This window comes from Mirounga leonina, unplaced genomic scaffold, assembly GCF_011800145.1.
Source record: "Mirounga leonina isolate KUSES-001 unplaced genomic scaffold, KU_Mleo_1.0 Mir_82, whole genome shotgun sequence".
NCBI lineage: Eukaryota > Metazoa > Chordata > Mammalia > Carnivora > Phocidae > Mirounga > Mirounga leonina.
Genome location: NW_023270825.1, coordinates 34,559,206 through 34,581,306, shown reverse-complemented (window position 1 = coordinate 34,581,306; position 22,101 = coordinate 34,559,206). Strand labels below are relative to the sequence as shown.

At 36.6% G+C, this 22,101-nt stretch overlaps 1 protein-coding gene across 5 annotated transcripts in view; it reads left to right on the top strand.

Annotated features, from left to right (window-relative positions):
• Positions 1-22,101, top strand: part of FUT8 (fucosyltransferase 8) — a 316,354-nt gene that overhangs the window by 88,587 nt on the left and 205,666 nt on the right. The gene's annotated exons all lie outside the window — the stretch shown is intronic.

Below are 22,101 nucleotides of genomic sequence, written 5' to 3'. Positions count from 1 at the left end.
TTCCCATTCTGTAGGTTTTGTCTTCATTTCGTTGATGATTTCCCTTGCTGTACAGAAGCTTTTTTTTTTTTTTTTGGCAAAACGGTGGTTTTATTGAAGGAAGAGCTGCTGCTGCTCCCTGCTGCCCAGAACCTTTTTTAGTTTGACATTGTCCCATTTATTTATTGTGTTTTTGTCACCTTTTTGTGTTTTGAAATTGAAAAAATCCTTGTCAAAACTGATGTCAAGGAGCTTACTTCCTATGTTACCTTCTAGAAGTTTTACAGTTTCAGGTCATTTTGAGGTGATTTTTGTCTGTGTTGTTTCATTCTTTTGGCTGTGGCTGTCCAGTTTTCCCAGCACCTTTTCTTGAAGAGACTATCCTTTTCTCATTGTATATTCTTGGCTTGTCAAATATTAATTGACCATATATGCAAGAGTTTATTAATTAACCATATATGCATGAGTTTATTTCTGAGCTTTCTGTTTCGTTTCATTGATTTGTGTATCTGTTTTAATGCCAGTATTGTACTGTTTTGATTACTATATATAGTAATTTGTAGTGTAATTTGTAGTATAATTTGAAATTAGGAAGTGTGAGGCCTCTAGCTTTGTTCTTTCTCGAAATTACTTTGGCTATTTGGAGTCTTGTGGTTCAATACAAATTTGAGTATTGTTGGTTCTAGTTCTGAGAAAAATGCCATTGGAATTTTGATAGGGATTGCATTGAATTTGTAGATTGCATTAGGGTGTTTGGACATTTTAACAATATTCTAATCTGTGAGCACAGATTTATTTGTGATTTCCATTTATTTGTGTCTTCTTCAGTTTCTTTCATCAGTGTCTTATAGTTTTCATGTACAAATCTTTTACCTCCTTTAGTAAATTTATTCCTAAGTATTTTTTTGATGCAATTGTGAATGGGATTTTCTTAATTATTCTTTCTGCTAGTTTGTTGTTAGTGTATATAAACACATCTGGTATTTGTGTATTGATTTTGTATCATGCATTTTTACTGAATCTGTTGATTGGTTCTACCAGTTTTTTGGTGGAGTCTTAGTATTTTCTATATATAATATGTCATCTGCAAATAATGAGTTTTACTAACTCCTATCCAATTTAGATGTCTTATTTCTTTTTCTTGCCTAATGGCTCTGGCTAGGATTTCCAGTACTGTGTTGAATGACAGTGGTGAGAGTCAGCATCCTTGTCTTGTTCCTGATCTTTTAGCTTTTCACTGTTGAGTATGATGTTAGCTGTGGGCTTGTCATATGTGGCCTTTTTATGCTGAGGTATGTTCTCACTATACTCACTTTGTTGAGAGTTTTTAATCATGAAAGAATATTCAATTTTGTTAAATGTTTTCTTCATCTGTTGAGATGATAATATGATTTTCTGGGGGGGAGGGCAGAGTGGGGAGGGGCAGAGGGAGAGAGAGAATCTTACGTAGGCTTCATGCCTGGTGTAAGAGCTTGATGTGGGCTTGATCTCACAACGCTGAGATCATGACCTGAGCCAAAATCAGGAGTTGGATGCTCAACTGAGCACCCAGGTGCCCCAATATGACTTTTATCTGTCGTTTTGTGTGTGGTAATACATTTACAGATTTACCTGTATTGAACCATCCTTGCATCCCAGGGATAAAACCCATGGTGTATGATCCTTTTAATGTGTTGTTGAATTCTGCTTACTAATATTTTATTGAGAATTTTTGCATTCATATTCATCAGGGATATTGCCCTGGAGGCTTCCTTTTTGTAGTGTCCTTGTTTGGTTTTGATTATAAGGATAATGCTGGCTTCATAAAATGAATTTGGAAATGTTCCCTTCTCTTCAGGTTTTTGGAAGTTTGAAAAGGATTGATAATAATTCTTCTTTAAATGTTTGGTAGAATTTACCAGTTGAAGCCATCTGGTCCTGTGGGAAGGTTTTTGATTACTGATTAAATCTTTTTTTTTTTTTTAAGATTTTATTTATTTATTCATGAGAGACAGAGAGAGAGAGAGAGAGAGAAGCAGAGGGAGAAGCAGGCTCCCAAGGAGCAGAGAGCCCGATGCGGGACTCGATCCCAGGACCCTGGGATCATGACCTGAGCTGAAGGCAGACGCTTAACCATCTGAGCCACCCAGGTGCCCCGATTACTGATTAAATCTTTTTACTAGTAATTGGTCTGTTGAGATTTTCTCTTTCTTCATAATTCAGTCTTGGTAGGTTCCTAGGTTTCTAGGAATTTGTCACTTTCTTAGGATGTCCAATTTGTTGTATGTAATTGTTTGTAGTAGTCTCTTATGATTCTTTATATATGTGTGATACCATTTGTAATGTCTCTTCATTCATTTATAATTTTATTTGAGTTCTTTCACATTTTCTTGGTTAGTCTAGCTAAATGTTGTCTATTTTGTTTATCTTTTCAAAAAACCAGTTCTTAGTTTCATTATTTTTTCTATTGTCTTTTTAGTTTCTGTTTCATTTATTTCCACTCTAATTTGTGGTCTTTTTTTTTTTTTTTTAAACTAACTTTGGGCTTAGTTTGTTATTATTTTTCTAGTTCTTTTTAAAATTCTTCTTTAGTTCCTTGATGAGTAAATTTAGGTTGTTTATTTGAGCTTTTCCTTTTTTTCTTAATGTGGGTATTTATTGCTATGAACTTACCTCTTAGAACTGCTTTTCCTGTAGCCCTTAAGCTTTTATATTGTGTATTTCCACATTAATTTGCCCATAGATATTTTTTTATTTCTTCTTGGACCCATTTGTTAGCATTAGTAGCATGTTGTTTAATCTTCACATATTTGTGAATTTTTCAGGTTTCTTCTTGTAACTGATTTCTAGTTTGATATTATAGAAAAGATGCTTTATATGATTTATTTTTCTTGAATTTATTAAGACTTGTTTTGTGGGGGCGCCTGGGTGGCTCAGTTGGTTAAGCGACTGCCTTCAGCTCAGGTCATGATCCCAGGGTCCTGGGATCGAGTCCCACATCGGGCTCCCTGCTCTGCGGGAAGCCTTCTTCTCCCTCTCCCACTCCCCCTGCTTGTGTTCCCTCTCTCGCTGTGTCTCTCTGTGTCAAATAAATAAATAAAATCTTTAAAAAAAAAAAAAAAGACTTGTTTTGTGGCCTAACATGATGTATCCTGGAGAGTGTTCCATGGGTAATTAAGTATTCTGCTGATGTTGAATGGAATGTTCTGTAAATTTCTCTTGAGGCCATATGGTCAAATGTGTAGTTTAAGTCCAGTGTTTCCATATTGATATTCTTTCTAGATGATTATCCATTGTTGAAAGTGGGGTGTTGAAGTTTCTACAATTGTTGTGTTGCTTTCTATTTCTCCCTTCAGATCTATTATTATTTGCTTTATAATTTTAGGTGCTTCTGTGTTGGGTAGATAAATATTTAAAAATGTTACAACCACTTGTTGGATTGACCCCTTTATCCTTATATAATGACCTTCTTTGTCTCCTCTTGCAGCCTTTTGCTTTGAAGGCTATTTTGTCTGATATAAGTGTAACTGTTCTTGCTCCCTTTTGGTTTCCATTTGCCTAGAATATCTTTTTCCATTCCTTTACTTTCAGTCTGTATATATCCTTAAGATATGTAAGAGAACTTAGTCCACTTACATTTAAAGTAATTATTGATAGATGTGGATTTATTATTGTCATTTTGTTAATTGTTTGCTGGCTGTATTGTAATTCCTTTGTTCCTTTTATCTCTTTCTTTGTCATTTGATGATTTTCTGTAGTGGTATGCTTAGATTTCTTTATCTTTTGTGTATCTGTTACAGGTTTTTACTTTGTGGTTACCATGAGGCTTATATAAAATATTTTATATTTGTAGCAGTCTATTTTAAATTGGTAGCAACTTATGTCAAATGTATACTAATGCTCTCTATTTTTACTCTACCCCCATTCATTTTGTTTTTGATGTCATAATTTACATCGTTTTACTTTGTATATCCATTAACAAATTATGTATCCAATTATGTATACATTAACAAATTGTTATTTTTACTAGTTTTATCTTTGAGCTTTCATACTAGATTCACAAGTGATTTACCCACCTTCATTACAAATTACATTAATCTGAATTTAACTATGTATTTACTTTTACCAGGGAGATTTGTTGTTTGATTTGTTGTTGCTAATAAGCATCCTTTTGTTTGCAGCTTGAAGAAGTTGTCTTAACATTTATTATAAAGCTGGTCTAGTATCGATGAACTCCTTAAGCTTTTACTTTCCTGGAAAACTCTTTCTCTCTCCTACAACTCTGAAGGACAACTTTGCTGGGGAGAATATATTGGATTGGTAGTTTTTTCTTTCATGATTTTCATTCCACTTCCTTCTCACCTGCAAAAAATTTTCAGATTCTGCTGAAAAATTTCCTGATAATCTTATGGTGATTCCCTTTTATGTAACATAAGTTTTTCTTTTGGTACTTTTAAGATTCTGTCCTTGTCTTTAACTTTTGACAATTTAATTATAATGTGTGTTGGTTTAGATTTATCTTGTTTGAAATTTTGTAGGATGTTTGTTTCTTTTCCCGTGTTAGGCAAGTTTTCAGCCATTATTTATTCAAATAGGCTTTCAGCCCCTTTCTCTTTTGCTTTGCCTTCTGGGGCCGCATAATACATATATTGGTATATTTGATGGCGTCCCATAATTCTTTGAAGCTACGTTCACTCTTTTTCATTTTTTTTTCTTTTTACTTCTCTAATTGGGTGAATTGCGCTGTCCTGTCTTCAAGTTTGCTAATTCTTTCTTCCACTGATCTAATCTGCTGTTAAATCCCTTTATTGAATTTTTCAGTTCACTTATTTAATTATTCAGCTCTTTGATTTGTTTGGTACTTTCCTATATTTTTAATCTCTTTGTTGAAATTCTCATTTAATTCATGCATTATTCTCCTGATCTTGGTGAGCGTCTTTTTGATCATTATTTTGTACTCTTGATCAGGTAAATCACTTATTTCCCTTTTATTAAGGTCTGTTTTGAGTTTTGTCTTGTTCATTTGTTTGTAACATATTTCTCTGTTTCTTCATTTTCCTTAACTCTCTGTGTTGGCTTCTGTGCATTAGATAAAACAGTCACATCTCCCAGTCTTGATGGAATGGTCTCCTGTAGATGATGAATCTTTTCATTCAGCCTGGCCCTAGCTCTTGGTTGTCTCTCAAACCTTTGTGATTGTCCAACCTGCCTTCTTCATGGCTCCCAATAGCTGAGAGTATGCCAAGATCTTTGTGTCCCCAAGTGGAGGATCAGTCATTGACCTGTGTGCAGGCTGAATGAAAGTTGGACCCTCAGGTAGCAGCTTTTAAAGTATGCAAGTAGATGTGTTCTAGGGAAAAACTGGGATCTGGGTGTTTCTGTCTCCTCTGTCTGTTCTGAGCCCTGGGGGTTAGCCAGTTAAGAACTGTTTCTTTGTTTGCTACTGTCTTGTGGGACCTGTGAATGCAATCCCTGCAAGCTGTCAGAACCAACCAATCAAGGAGTGCATCCCCCGGGTGGTAGCCATAGTACTCATAGTACCAGATGTGTGTATAAGCTCCTTCCAGGAAGCTATTTGTGATTTGTAGTCATCTACTGGGAGAATGCAGAGATGGTGTCTGCTGGCTTCCCAGTTTTCATGGAGGATCGACATCTGTCTGCACATCTGTGCTAAATTAGAAGCCTCATCCTCTGACAGCAGCTTTTAAAGTATGTAAATAGGTCTCTTACTGGGAATGACTGGGAGATGGGTGTTTCTGTCTGCTCCCTGTGCATTGAGCCCTGGGGAGATAGCCACTTGAGAAGTATTTATTTGTTTGCTACAATCCTGTTGAGTCTGCTAATGCAAGCCCCACTGGCCACCAGAGTTAGGCTATCAAGGGGTATGTTCTTTGGGCAGCAGTTGCAAAAGCCAGGCACTGGGTGTGTACACAAATTCCTTTCAGGAAGATACCAGTGAGTGGGACCTGGGCAGAGAGAGAATGCAAAGATGGTGCCACTGGCCTCCCTGGTTTCTGGGGAGGATTTCAGTTTGTCCCTAGATGTGTGTTAAATGAGAAGCCTGGCCCTCAGGCTGCACCATTTAAGATATACATATAGGTGGGTTTCAGGAAAGAATGGTAGGTGGGCATTTTTGTCTGTTGCCTCTGTGCTGAGCCTTGGGGGCATAGTCACAGTGAGTCCGTGGTGCCCACCAAGAACTGTTTCTTTGTTTGCTATAGTTTTCTAGGTCTTGTGGACACAAGCCCCATTAGCTTTCAGAGCTAGATGTTTTGGGGGCCCATCCCTGAGTTGGAAGTCTTAAAAGTGGCATTAGATGTTGGGTCGAAACCCTTTAGTCTTTTTTTTTTTTTTACTTAAGATTTTATTTATTTATTTGAGAGAGAATGTACACAAGTGCTCACACCAGCAGGGGAGGGGAGGGGGTAGGTAGAGAGAGAGAGAAAGAATCTCAGCATGGAGCCCCACAGGGGGCTCCATCTCACGACCCTGAGATCATGACCTGAGCTGAAACCAGGAGTTGGATGCTTAACCAACTGAGCCACCCAGGCGCCCCAGAAAATCTTTACTCTCCCAGTTGTGTGTTGCTGTGCTGGGAGTGGGGTTTATGGAAAGAGTGTTTCTCAGCTTTTCCTACCCATTCAGTGTATGTTTTTTATCTGTCCTATGTGTAGTAGTCACACAGCTAGTTTCTAGATTTCTTTCAGAGGGACTTATTTCATGTTTAGATGTAGGTTCACTATGACTCTGGGAGGAGATGAGTTCAGGATCTTGTCATCATCTTCAACTGGAATCAGAGTTGTGATTTTCACATGTTATCTTTTTGAATGAATAATTACTCCAGGGTATTAACAGAGACGCCAGTCATATCTAAAATACAATACAAAGGTAGTCTTAAAAGGTATATAACTTCATTTGTATTGCTGCATGATATAACTCTTTTCAGTAAATATACCATTAGAGAATACAGTAGTTCCCCTTATCCACAGTTTTCCTTTTCACAGTTTCAGTTATCCACAGTCAACCATAGTCCAGAAGCAGATGGTCCTCCTTCTGATGTCAGAAGGTCAGTAAGTAGCCTAATGCTGTGTCACAATGCCTATGTCATTCACTTCATTTTATCTCATCATGTAGGCATTGTATCATCTCACATCCTTACAAGAAGAGAGGTGATAAGATATTTTCAGAAAGAGAAACCACATTAATGGTATTTTTATTATAGCATATTATAATTATTCTATTTTATTTTTAGTTGTTGCTAATTTCTTACTGTGTCTAATTTATAAATTAAACTTTATCATAGGTATACATGTATAGGAACAAAAATAGTATATAGAGGACTTGGTGCTGTCTGTGATTTCAATCCACTGGGGGTCTTGAAATGTATATATACCCTGTGGAAAAGTTGGGGGGACTACAGTATGTTTTGAATGATAGCAAAAGGCTTGTGTTGTTTATTGATATCATACATATATGTAATTTGTGTCATAGACTGGTCTCATAGTTGCATAAAATAGGTGGCATGGGGAAGGAGAAGAAACATAAAATGAGAGTTTCTGCAAAATTACAAAAGGAAAGAAGTGCAGTCTACTTTCTAATGTACTTTTTGATGTTAAAAAATTAAAAATTCCAAAACCCAAGCAAACTAGAAAGCTTCTTGGACTTACATAACAATTTTTATCTATTAGTTGCAGAGCAAAAACAATAGGAAATTAATTTTATATAAAAAATAGCTTTTAACTATGAAGTCCTCCTATCATTGTTCAGTTCATTAAGCCTACTTTTGGTTGTTATTACTTAAAAAAAATGTAATTAGGCAGTTCCAAGAAAGCTTCAGAACAGCTGTAATTACAGCTGCAGATTTAGTCAAAATAGGGGTTTTTAAAGGCTCCACTCCCTTTTTGCATCTCTTTCCCTCACCCCAAGTAACCCAAATTTAGTTGTAAAAGTTTTGGTGAGCTCAGGATTCCCGAAACTGGAGTGCCATATGTTTAACTGCATGCAGATGTGATGATTATATGTGACTCTTCGTTAAGGTTTTCGGAACCTGTTTAGTTTTACTGCTCTATGCACAGTTAAATGATTTTTATCAGCTTGTTTCTGTATTTAATTTTATAGATATATGTGTATTCCAAACATAGTTTATTGATTTTTATCAAGGCTCAGGCATCTGCTAAAACTACTTAGGGGGATAATAGTTTTTAAGTTTAAATTTGAGTTAATGCTGCTATTATTACAAGTTGACTGGAAATCTGTAAAACCTTACATCTATGTTTTTCTTGAAATTTTACTTCAAATTTTTTTCAAAAATATTTCTTCAAATTTTACTCTAATAGGAAATTGACTTTAACCTTGTCTAAAAACAAATTTGATACAGCTCTTAATTATTGGAGAAAGTTCTATTATGATAAATCAAAAGTTAAATATACATCCTTGTTAGTGCTCCTCTCACTCTTCCTTCCTATAGCTTTATGATCTAGGGATATGGATGTCATTCTGAGGTCTGGTTTTCAGTTAGTCAGGGATTGGCTATAACGGTTATGAAAAACTATGGCTAAGAGCAAGGTTTGGGGCCAAACTCCCTATCTCAATTAATTGCCATCTCCTTTGCAGATGTTAGTTATGCTGAATATCAGTCATGGGCTACAATAACTTAACTTGGATTCTAACCATAATTTTGCAGTGTTGTATTCTCAGAATTTGTTTAAAAATTATAGTAATTTGTGGTTGAATCACACATAGGGATATTCAAGAAGTCTTCTGCCAAAGTTAACAATTTAACACTTGTAGGCAGAAGAGCAAATGAAACCTATCTATATGTATATACTACCATGTTCAAAGGGATAAGTTTACAAAGATATATGGTTCTTACCTTCAAGTACAGTAGGTAGAAAAGATAAAAATATGTGCATTAGTTTAAGAAATCAACTTTTAGAAGTGCCTGGGTGGCTCAGTCAGTTAAGCGTCTGTGCCTTCAGCTCAGGTCATGATCCCAGGGTCCTGGAATCGAGCCCCGCATTGGGCTCCCTGCTCAACAGTGAGTCTTTTTCTCTCTCCTGTTGCCCCTCTGCCTGCTTGTGCTCTCTCTCTCCTCTCTCTCTCTCTCTCAAATAAATAAAATCTTAAAAAAAAAAAAAGAGAAATCAACTTTTAGAGGGTAAATAAACTTGGATTTAAATCTCCAGACTCAGGAACTCTTTAGATCTTAAAGAAATTCCAAAGCTCTAGACCAATTTTCTTCTACATGAGGAAACAGATTCAAAGACGTTGAGTGAATTACATTAAGTCATTGATTAAATAGGAGATTTATAGGACATTCTACAAATGAACTCAGGAGCAAGTTAACTTTGCTCTTAGAATCTTGGATGTCAGCTAATGTCGATTGATTGCTCATTGTAGGTACTTTTAGAGAGAAACTGCGGTTCTTTCCTCACATGAGTCTAAGTGGGAGTATCAGCAGAATGTGGACTTATATAGTAGGTTATTTTTAGAGGGATAAAATTGAACAAAACCCATTTCAGAGAATACTGCTGAATTCAAATGAATAGTTAAATACATTCATTAAGACAGAATAAAGAACTGTATTTACAAAATTACATAACTTAAAACATAGATTGGCTTATTTGAGATTGAGTATAATTTTGATGATGAAGATACAACTAATTATGTGAAAATAAAGGAAGAAACTTAACAGAAACTATTAGGAATGAAAATAAAACTGAAGCTTTAAAAAGATAGGAAAAATGAAATGTGAAAAGCAGTTTAATTTTATTTAGGGACTGGCTATCTATTTATCTTATTACCAAAACTTAATGTTGTCACTGTCTCTTCTTTCGTCTTCCTCCTTCCTCTGCTGGTTCCCTCTGAAAAAGGCGCTAGTGTGGTGTGGTGTGATGTGGTGTGATACAGTTCAGTGCAGTTCTGGGTTTGTCACCAATGACCAGCATAATCTTGGATTTAAAGTTTGTGTATTTAAGACATACAAAAGTGAATAATTTTGAATTACTTTGACTTCTGAGCTTCAGTTAAGGTACTTCATGAAAAATGAGATTAGGTCTTGGTTGTGACTATAAGATTGTTGGGACAATCAAATGAAATCACATGAAAATGTTTTAATAACTGAAGACGTCACAAAGGTAAATAATTTATTTTTTGTAACTATAGATTCAATCCAGCTTGACAAATACTTGAGTGTCCAATAGGTCAGAACCAGGGTTGTAGACTTTTGAATTCACGAAGATAGAGTCCTTGCCTTTAAGATACTTTCTGTGTAATTTGGGGAAGAAACAAAATATATAATGCAAATGTCTGTAGTGTATGACAGAATATGAAAAGGGTAATGAGAGGTTCAACTGACCCAGATTGTGGCTTAAGCTAAAGAGCTACCCCCCTGAATCTGCTCGAACGAAGTGCATGAGACGCGATATGCCACAAGTGACAGAGTATTTTGGCCTTTTCTTATATATCTTCTGCTTTTTGAGCCTTTAAGTAAGAGTGGGCAGATTTTTAACTTGCATTACAATGTGGTGAAAGTCTAAACTTGGGCTCTTTAGTATTTGCGGATGGGAGCTTACTGGTTTTTTAGGTGTACAGACACGAATCCGTAGCTGAGTCAAAGTGTCACAAAGAATGTATAATTTTAGATTTGATGAGTATTGTCAATGGGATAGGTTCTAGATTTTAACATCCGGGTTGGATCCCTTGACAGGGACATAGAGAACGATTAAAGGGAAGCTTGAGGAATATCTGTCCAGCCTCCTTGAAGATAACTTTTACAGGGTCCCAGAATTAGCTTGACTGTTTCTCATAGTGAGGAATCTTTCTGTTATGTGATGAAGTACACTTTCTTATGTGCTGTTGTGTTTGGAATTCTTTGTTTTTGTCAGACCAAATGACCTTCTGCTCCATCTGCTGTTCTGTGTTTTTTTACATTTTATTAGATATGCTACAGGCTTGAATAAGGAGAGAACCTATTGATGGGGCAGCCAGAAATAGAAGAGGAGAATGATAGGTTCAGGAAACAAGTCAAAAAAGGAAATAATAATGCTAGTAACTAATACTTATTAACATTGAAGTTCCAAGTCCTGTTCTAAATGCTTTTCTTTTATTACCTTATAACAACATATGGTATTGATATTTTAATAGTAAATATTAATTAAATGAAATATTAATTTAATGTTAAATGGTAATATTTATCCTTGTTACAGACAAGGGAGCTGAGCTATAGTGCTTTGCACAACGAGAGGCAGGGTTCATACTAGGCGTATTTGATTCTATATACCAAACTAACACTACCACATACTGCTTGTTAGAGATAATCTGGAGGCCCTTTTAGGAAAAATTCTCAGCCTCCTCTTCTCTAAGTACAGTACTCATTAAAGTTAAAAGATGAATATTTTAAGGCAAGTAACTTGGTTGGCAGAGGTGGGGTAGAGGAGGTGAAATATTATAGAATTTATTCAACATTTTAAGACTGACTGAAGGTATCAGAAAGGAAGGAACCTGAATACGAATATAATCTACTTTGCAAATCAGGGAGAAAGGAAATTTTGGTTAGGCTGTTGTAATGACTAGACTTTATGATGCTAGATAGTCATGAAAGGTTGACATAGAAATAGTTTCATAAGAGCTTATGATTGATCACTAGTTTGTAGACCAGCATCATCCAATAGAAATATAATGTGAACCATGCATGTAATTTTACATTTTCTGGTAGCCACATTAAATAAGGTAAAAAGAAATGGGTGAAAGTAGTTTTAATAATATATTTTATTTAACCTAATATATTAAAAATATTACCTCGACTACCAATTAATATAAAAATATCAATGAAATATTTTGCATTCTTCCTAGTAAGTATGAAATGAGTGTGTATTGTACACTTAGAGTTTCTCAGTTCAAATTAGCAATATTTCACATGCTGAATGGCCACATTTGCTACTGACTACCTTACTCGACGGGGCATTTATGTACCATTAAAAGATAAAAGATTGGTTTCTCTTGTTATGTTCATAAAACATTTCTGATTGAATTACAGATAGATGGTTTATACTCCCTCTGTGTATAACACACAAAGAGTGGAGGTTGATCTGGGGCCAAAAAGACATCACTCACTATTCAGTTGTGTCTAGAGAATCTGCTCAGGAGGGGAATATATTTTTAATATTTAGTAAGAAGGGATGGGGAAAGATTTACCAAATGTTTAGGCTTCCTGCTGTTTGAGGTTCTGTGGGTGTTACATAGTTAGAGGGACTTCCAGGGGACTCCAGAGAATTTCTGCTACGTCGTAAGTGCTGGGGTCTGGTTTTATATAAAGACTACAGTGCTTTTTCTGTAGACAGAGCTGTGGAGGAGAAGCACACAGTTCTTACTCTTAAAACATGGCGTTAGTGACTCTGCCTGGAACCCTTCCTTCACAACCTCACTAATTTGCTTTTTGTGGGATTTAATGTTTACGGTTACATTCCTCAGACAGGAATTTCTAAATCTGCCTTTTCCTCCAAAAAAAAAAAAGGCTATATCTAATTAAATTTACCACTTAAAAATGACAAAATCATAATTGGGACACCTGGGTGGCTCGGTCTGTTAAGCATCTACCTTCGGCTCAGGTCATGATCCCAGAGTGCTGGAATCGAGCCCCACATTACAGGGGCTTGCTTCTCCCTCTCCTCCCCGCTTGTGCTCTCTTTCACTATCTCTGCTCTCTCTCAAATAAATAAATAAAATGTTAAAAAAAAAAAATAAATCTTTCATAATTGTAAAAGTGTAATATGCATTCTTTGTAAAAATTTGGATAGCAGAGATATGTACTTTTATGTGTTTTAATCAATGGATCTCCAGCAGAAGGAAGCATTATCGCTTTGGTTCCTTCCTGTAGTGCTGGGGTTCCTTGAGCTCTGTAGCGTTCCAGTGAATCAGAACCTCTTTGGTTTGTATGGGTATTCTCTCCTTAAAGGAGAGGGTGAGCAAATGGGATATATCTGTTCTCCCCCGGCTGAGTTATATTTGTATATTGTTCTGTATTATGTATCATATTTTATATTTAGCTAAGAGCTTAATTTTAATGCATTTCAAAACTTTCTAGAGAGTTACCTACAAATTGTAAGGTTTATAAAACTAAATAACAGCCACAAGACTTATATTAACTTGTTGAGAGTTACCAGGTTAAAATATAAGTTCTGCTCTGTGCAATTTTAACAGAATAGAATATGCTTTTATCATTGGTAATTTCCATTTTCTGAATTTGTAGTTTTGGTGGTTATGTAGTTTGGTGGAGGTTATCAGTGTATACATATCTTTTTTTTGCATGACTAATTGTATTTGTTGTGAATGTGGTTCAAGTGGGGGAGGTTTGTGGAAACCATTGCTTACCATTTTTAGAGGTAGCTGGTTGGAACAGGCAAGCTAGAAATGTACTTGGGAGAGAGAAAATGGTGGCCATTTGGGAGGCACTGAGATGAGGGGAAAACAGATGCTTTGAGAAGAGGTCCAGAATATTTTAAAAAATAAATGATTCATACAGAAAACTTAATCATTAGGAACATAGGCAGATTTTACGAAATTTGAGTAGAAAGCATCATGAAGGAGAACTTTGAATTGCATATTTATTATGTTCATATTTTGTGTGGATGAAATCTAGAAGTCTCTGGTTGTTTTGAATTCATCCCCTTGTAGCTTCTTATACTCTTAACTAAGGATTATAGCCCTTAGATGTGGGAAGTCATGAGACTGAGTTTGTAATGTTTTTGAGTTCAACAGCTTTATGACTTAGACTGGATTTTGTTTACCTGTCTATATTCATATTGTCTGCTGGAATGTTAACAGTCATACTGACCCCCACTGTGGAGTTATTGCTAATTTATAATTTTAAAGTGCTGTGAAAACATTAAATGCTCTTTAAATATTAAGTATTATATTTATTAGTAGAACATTCCAAAATATAAAGTAGTTCACTCGTTAACCTGTACTTAATTTTGCTTATTATAATTACCTATCGTTAGCCATCCATCATAGTATATACCTTTCAGTTCTTAGTCATATAGGAACATTTGTGAGACATGCTTAGGCCATGGTTGACCCAGGGATGATTCAGGAAAATTCTTCTAAAGTGTAGTTATGACTATGGAATGGTTTTATACCTACTGTTGTTCTCCTGCTGTTTCTGGAAGCTAGCCTAAGTTAAAGTAAAGAGTTCAGGTTTTGGAGTCACAGGTATCATCTTGAATCCTTTCTCTGCTCCTTAACTATCTCTGGGCAAATTACTTGCCCAGACAAGTTATTAAACCTTAATTTCCTCAACTGCAACTTGGAAATAAGTAACAACCATGTCTTAGGGTCATTATGATGACCCCCACAAAATAATCTCTTACTAGGGATAATAGTAGCTTACTGTTTCCTTCTTCTTTTTAAAATTTATTTATTTATTTTTAAGATTTTTAAATTTATTCATTTGAGAGAGAAGTGCAAGTGAGTGAGAGCATGAGCTGGAAGGAGGGAGAGAGGCAGAGGGAGAAGCAGACTCCCCGCTGAGCAGGGAGCCCGACACTGGGCGTGATCCCAGGACCCTGCAGGGATCATGACCTGAACCAAAGGCAGACGCTTAACGACTGAGCCACCCAGGCGCCCCTCTTGCGCCCCTCTTCTTCTTTTTTTTTAATAAAGACTTTTTTTTAGAACAGTTTTATGTTCACAGCAAAATCGAGAGGAAGTTATAGAAATTTGTCTTATATCATCTGCCCCTACACATGCATAGACTCTTCCATTATCAACATTCCCCACCAGAGTGGTACATTTGTTGTAATTGATGAAGCTACATTGACATATAATAATCACCCAAACCCATAGTTTACCTTAGGCTTCATTCTTGGTGTTGTACATTCTGTGGATTTGGACAAATGTATAACATGTATCCATCATTATAATCGAGAGTATTTTCACAGCCTTAAAAATCCTTTCTCCTTTCTACCTATTCATCTCCCCTGCTCTTTCCCTAACTTCTACCTGTGGACAGCCCCTGATTTTTTTTTTTTATACTGTTCGCATAGTTTTGCCTTTTCTAATATGTCATATAGTTGGAATCACACAGTATGTAGCCTTCTCACATTGGTTTCTTTTCACTTTGTTTCCTCCATGTCTTTTCATGGCTTCATAGCTCATTCCTTTTTTAGTGCTGAATAATATTTCATATGTATCAAAGTTTACTTTTTCATTTACCTTTACTAAAGGACATTTTGGTTGCTTCCAAGTTTGTCAGTTATGAATAAAACTGCCACAAACATCCATATGCAGAGTTTTTGTGTGGATATTAGTTTCAGCTGGCAGCTAGTTTAATAAGCATTTATTTATCTTAGAAACTGTTATAGACTTTACATGCAATATATCATTTAATTCTTGTATCTGTAATAGATTATGTAAAGTTCATGGCCCATAGTAATGTATGTCCAACAACTGGTTGCTATTATTTCTTCTCTGTGTTAGTTCCAAGCATGTAGTTTAATCAGAAGTCGAAGCTGTTAAGATGAGGGATAAGAGTGGGTAGTCTGATCAGACCTAAAGGACTTATAGGTCAGTTGAGAGTGGTTTGAAGATGAAGTATATATGAAAGTGTAATTTAAGGATAATCTGCATCATAATTACTTAGGAAGTTTGTTAAAATATATAGTTTTGGGTTCATCCTCAGAAACTCAGACTTTATGATTCAGAATCTCTGGTCATGGGCCTGTGAGTCTACAATTTTATGAGCTTAATATGTAATTCTGACTGACATTGAAGTTGAGAATCATTTTTTTAAGCTTATTTTTCCTGATGAAAAAATGATTCGAGTGATTTTTAAATAGTTATTTTTCTTTGATACAATAGGTTTTCTATTTTATTGGTGATGGAGGTAGTAAATTTTTTTCATTTAAATTTTTACACATGCATAATAAATATGATTTTTCTGTTATGAGGTTTGGAGGAGTAGTGATTAGTCATTTGACTCATTTAGTAAACATAACTTATTTGAGGTATATTTTATTTTGTCATAAATAGATCATATTTTACTATATTATTCAAATGTCTTTTGGAATAGGGTAGCAAAGGAAGGTAGACTGAGAACACATACTATTACGAAGATAGGTGGACAGAGGAAGAGAGTGGTTTTCTGGTTTTAACTAGAAGGAAAAAATAACTACAAATAATTTACATAACTAATATGGATAATTAAAACCTGATGGAAATTTTCAAGGAGTTTTGGTATGGGTTGAGTTTTTTGTGTGGGTTGAGTTTTTTGGTATGGGGAATTTTCAAGGAGTTTTGGTATGAGTTTTGTTAGTCATATTAGTTAATGAAAAGAGTCATATCAAGAATACTCCACTTCTGGGGCGCCTGGGTGGCTCAGACGGTTAAGTGTCTGCCTTTGACTCAGGTCGTGATCCCGGGGATCTTGGGATCGAGCCCCACATCGGGCTCCCTGCTGAGCAGGGAGACTGCTTCTCCCTCTCCCTCTGCCTGCTGCTCCCCATGCTTGTACTCTCTCTGTCTTAAAAAAAAAAAAAAAAAAAAATCTAAAAAAAAAAAAAAGAATACTCCGCTTTGTGTTTTTTGACACTTGCTTTGCCTTCTAAAAACGTGCTTCTTTTGGGTTTTGTCAGTGTTGGCTTCCTGAGACTCTTACTCCATTCGTTGGGAAATTAGGTTGCATTCTACTGTGCTACACTTGGACATTAGCTTTCTTTCTTTTCTCTCTCTCTCTCTCTCTCTTTTTTTTTTTTTCTTGAGAGAGGGGAGGGGAGGGTGGTGCAGAGGAAGAGGGAGAGGGAGAGAATCTTAATCAGGCTCCATGCCCAGTACAGTACTCAATCTCATGACCCCAAGATCATGACCTGAGCTGCAATCAAGAGTTGGACACTTAACTGACTGAGCCCTCAGGCTCCCTGAACCTCAGCTTTCTTAGATTCTTCAGGTAAAACCTTACCCAAATGAACCAATGAATTGCTTCAAGTCATAGTTTTACACTTAGGTGTTTAGAAGAGTGTATTTCAGTGAGTCTTTGCTTTGGTATTTTTAGTCCTCAAATCTTTCTGGCTCCAGCATCCACTTTAATAGCTCTTATGGGTTAAGCAACTCTATTTTTTTAATATCTATAGTTTTGTTCATTCTCAGCAACTAGGTCACTAGAACTTTGTCATTGTTAATGAAAAAGGTACTGTATACTTTTTTTTTTTTTAGGAGTATGTTTGGACTGAATGAAGTTAAGGCATCTTAGAAATTGTTGCTTTGCTTTAAACACTCAGGATATAATTTTGCATATTTTAAATTCAACCTGTTTGCTGGTACAATTACATTATTTACCTTTGAGAACTTTGGCTATTCTATTATGCTATTAGTCATGCTATTTAGAATTCACATGAATTATTACAACTTATTAGTAATAAAGTAAGTCAGAGCCTCTGACTTCTTTAAAAGTTGTCTTCGATATTTTCAAAAGTAACATTTGGGTCTTACTGGGACTGAAAATTTTACTTCTGTTATGACAGAAGCAGAGAATGGACCTTTTTTTTTTTTTTTTTTTAAGATTTTATTTTTTTTTATTTATTCATGAGAGACAGAGAGAGACAGAGGCAGAGGGAGAAGCAGGCTCCCTGCAGAGCAGGGAGCCCGATGTGGGACTTGATCCCAGGACCCTGGGATCATGACCTGAGCCGAAGGCAGACGCTTAACCGACTGAGCCACCCAGGCGTCCCGAGAATGGACCTTTTGAGAAGTTAGGAGCAGTGGAGTACAGAAGAGGAGAAAAATCAGACTAAATTTATGTCATGCCTGTTTCATTGTAAAAATAATCACAGCCTTTTAAATACTATACTTTTCTGAGGGTGGTGGCGATGGTGGCAGTAGGAGCAATTGTAGGGGTAAATTAAGGAGGCATTGAGGAGAACATACCTCCTAATAGGAGCTTTCAGTTATTTCCCAAATGTAGATAACTAAGTGATTATTACCAAAAATTTTTCTTCCATGGGATAGTCTCACATGCAGTATTTTATCCTACAGTGTTGACAGTGCTGGCATTATAAGCAACCTCTGGAGTTCTTGTCTTCTGTGTCATGTTCCTCTCTGTTTTAAGTGGGGCCACAGACTTATAACGGTGTTGATGTAATTAGATCACTATTACAACTCTGTTGATCTTTTTTTTTTTTAAACCACAGAAAAGCACACTGATTTTTTTTCTTTTACTCTCGTAGTGTTCTTACTACCAATAATTATACTTTTCTCCTGAATGTTTTGGGATGGTATTGGTAAACGCAGTATTATTTTGTGGTTAAGTTTAAGCTAAGACTATCTGGGTTCAATTCTCAGCCTTGCCACTTACTAATTGTGTGACCTGAGGAAAGCTATTTTATATAACTCTTGCCTGAGTTTTCTTATCTGTAAAACAGGGATTAAAGAATTACTTTATAGCCATATGTTGAGGGTTAAATCATTTTGTAAAGAACAATGCCTACAAATTGTATAGGCTGAATAAATATTAGTTATTAAATATTATTAAAAGTTATTAAACTTACTAAAGTTGTATTCTTAGAAAACTCTAGTAGATTTTAAAAGTAAAAATATTTAGGGGTGCCTGACTGGCTCAGTTGGTGGAGCATGTGTGAGTTCAAGCCCCATGTTGGGTGTAGAGATTACTTAAAAAAAAAAAAAAAAAAGTAAAACTGTTTAAGACAAAAAAAATTCAACTTAGTTATTTTTAGGTTGGAGTTTGAACACACAAACTCTCAAACCCTTTTCATACTGTTACAGAATGATGTTTTATTTTTTCAAACTTTAATGTGCATACAGATTACTCAGGGATCTTGTTAGATTCTTGGTAAGACCTGAGAAGCTACCTGTCCAGTAAGCTCCACTGGTAATCTGGATGTAGCTAAGTCCTTTGGCCATACCTTGAGTATTAAAGTTATAGAATGTTCCAGTAAGTGGTTCTCAGTCCCTCTGTCAGTACTTTATAAAACACTTGAGTGGTTTTTTTTTTTTAAGATTTTATTTTTAAGTTATCTCTACACCCAACATAGGATTCAGCTCATAACGCCGAGAGCAAGAGTCACACACTCTACTGACTGAGCCAGCCAGGTGCCCCTGTTTTGTTTTGTTTTAATATGCTTAGGCTCCATCTCAGACTGGTTAAATCAGATCTCTGGCATTGTGTTCTGAGCATCATCATCATTATTACTATTTTATTATTTTTGTAAAAAATACTCTAATTCATTCTCACGTGTAAACAGCATTTAACCGATTGAACTACCCAGGTGCCCCCAATATATTACTTCCTTAAGTTGTGTTTCCATACTTCTTGCATCCATTTCCCATATTGCACCAATTTTGAGGGAGAGGCAGTAAATATTTTCTCATAGACTATCATGTTTTCAGAAAATAGTTTCCAAAGTGATCAAGATCATACTGGATTTTATTCTATCTAGCCACGATGTATCAGTTAGGATCTGGACAGGGAAGCAATCTACACTAGATCTTTCTGCCAAGAAAATTTAATATAGTGAATGGATTATACAGGTGTTGGAGGTTGAAAAAACAAAAGGGAAATCCTAGAGTAACACAGGGAAAATAATTGCAGAAAGCCACAACCATCAGTACTGGGAGAACAAAAAAGGGCTTAGGAGTAGAGTTGGGGCTCACAACTTATGGCGGGAGTACCGCCTGGCTGCTGCTGATACTTCTGAGAGTGCTGTAAAAATTGGTGGCTGTCACCAACTGCTGCTGCTGGAGTGGAGGGCCTATGCTAGGGCAGCCCTGACTGGAAAAAGCAAGTTTCTCCTTCTAGTGCCCTTATTGGCAGCATGAAGAAGTAGTTTCCAGAGTCGATTTTCAGCATCACTGTGCTGAGTATTAAAGGGTGGATTTGGAGCTAAAAGACAAGAGCTGAATAATGAGCACATACAGCTTTCTCCTCTTCTGGTTACCTGACGGCATGGGCTTTTGGTCTCTTGTTCTCTTTCTTAGCTACTGAGACTGCTGCATGCTCTTAGAGTCTAGGATTTGGAATGAAAGGAGTTGTTATTAAATTAACTCATCTAGGGGTGCCTGGGTGGCTCAGTCTGTTAAGCATCTGCCTTCGGCTCAGGTCATGATCCCGGAGTCCTGGGATTGAGCCCCAAGTCGGGCTCTCTGCTCAGCGAGGAGCGTGCTTCTCCCTCTCCATTTGCCTGTCATTCTGCCTACTTCTGCTCTCTCTGTCAAGTAAATAAATAAAATCTTAAAAAAAATAAATTAACTCATCTAGTTCATGTGATTCAGGGACATGTGATGGGACTACCTGCTCTAAGTTAACTCTGTCACAGCCTTTCTTGGGATCTGAGATTTAATCATTAGATACTAATTCCTTTGGCTCTTAAGGGGTTTCTATTTTTCAAGATCCCTTATTTAAAATACAAAAATTGGGGCATCTGGGTGACTCAGTAGGTTAAACATCTAACTTTAAAAGTAAAAATATTTAGTGGTGCCTGACTGGCTCAGTTGGGATCAAGCTCTGTGTTAGGCTCCCTGCTCAGCAGGAAGTCTGCTTGTCCCTCTGCCCCTTCCCCTGTTCATACTCTCTCTCTCTCTCAAATAAATAAATGAAATCTTGAATAAAATAAAATACAAAGATTGTGGGAGGAATAATGATGCTTTTAAACCAGAGGTTAAGAATTGATTGCTTATTGGCCAAACAATGGCCTGCAGTAAGAACCAGTCTTTGCACAGATTATACCTTCTCTCTCATTCTAATATTCTTCCTGCAGAGATTCTCAAATATTAATATGTCTGTGAATTATTTGGGGATTGTTAAAATGCACATTCAGATTCAGTCTGTCCCTGGATAGGGCCTGAGATTCTGCATTTCTAACAAGCTCCAATGGGAGGCTAAAGCTACTGGTCCCTAGATTAGACTTTTCTTCTCCCTTTGCTGCTTTGAAAACCACTGGTCTGGCTTGCATCTGCTGTTGGACCTGGGTTTGAGTGGTTGAATGGTGAGTGATCATAAAGGAAGAGTTTCTTGCAAGCTTAACTTTATAGAAATATTTTGAGCAATCTTAATAGAGATTTATAGCTGTTTCTTTACAGGTGGAATCAGAAGGGCATATGCCTCTGAATAGGTTGAATTTTTGTCCATAATTTTGTTTGACTGCATTGTCTGTTCTGGATGCAGAGGCATGTCTATCACTTGTAGTTTTCCTGGGTTCTTTTCAGTAATTGCATACATGTTTAAGGGGAACTGACTCATGGGAGATAGGATAGGAGGACAATTAATAAATTCATGCATGAGATATCTTGCCTTCATTAGAACGATTATTCTTGATTAAATAGAGCTACCTCTGGATTTCAAAAATTGCCTTTGGTTTGAATTTCATACTAATTGCATTCCGCCACTTTTGACACTTTCATATACTTAAACTTGTCATCAAAGCATAGGGTTTTGCCTTGAGCCAAATAAATGGTAGTCTTTTTATTTTTTATTTTATTTTATTTTATTTTTTTTAAGATTTTTTATTTATTTGAGAGAGAGAATGAGAGACAGAGAGCACAAGAGGGAAGAGGGCAGAGGGAGAAGCAGACCCCCAGCTGAGCAGGGAGCCCGATGTGGGACTCGATCCCAGGACTCCAGGATCATGACCTGAGCCGAAGGCAGTCGCTTAACCAACTGAGCCACCCAGGCGCCCCCGTCTTTTTATTTTTTAAAGGATTTTATTTACTTATTTGAGAGAGACAGAGACAAAGAGAGTGAGTGCGGAGGGGCAGGGCAGAGGGAGAGGGAGAGAGAAACTCAGGCGGACTCAGTGTTAAGTTGGGAGCCTGATCCCACACCTCTGAGATCAGGACCTGAGCTGAAACAAAGAGTTGGATGCTCAACAGAGAGCGCCGCCCGGGTGCACCAAATAAATGGTAGTCTTTTTTTTTTTTTTTTTTAAGATTTTATTTATTTGACAGAGCACAAGCAGAGGGAGAGAGAGAGAGGCAGGCTCCCTGCTGAGCAAGGAGCCCGATGTGGACTCGATCCCAGGACCCTGGGATCATGACCCAGGCCGAAGGCAGCCGCTTAACCAACTGAGCCACCCAGGTGTCCCAAATGGTAGTCTATCTTAATGGAACTTTGAAGGCAGCCCAAATTTATGAAGTTGT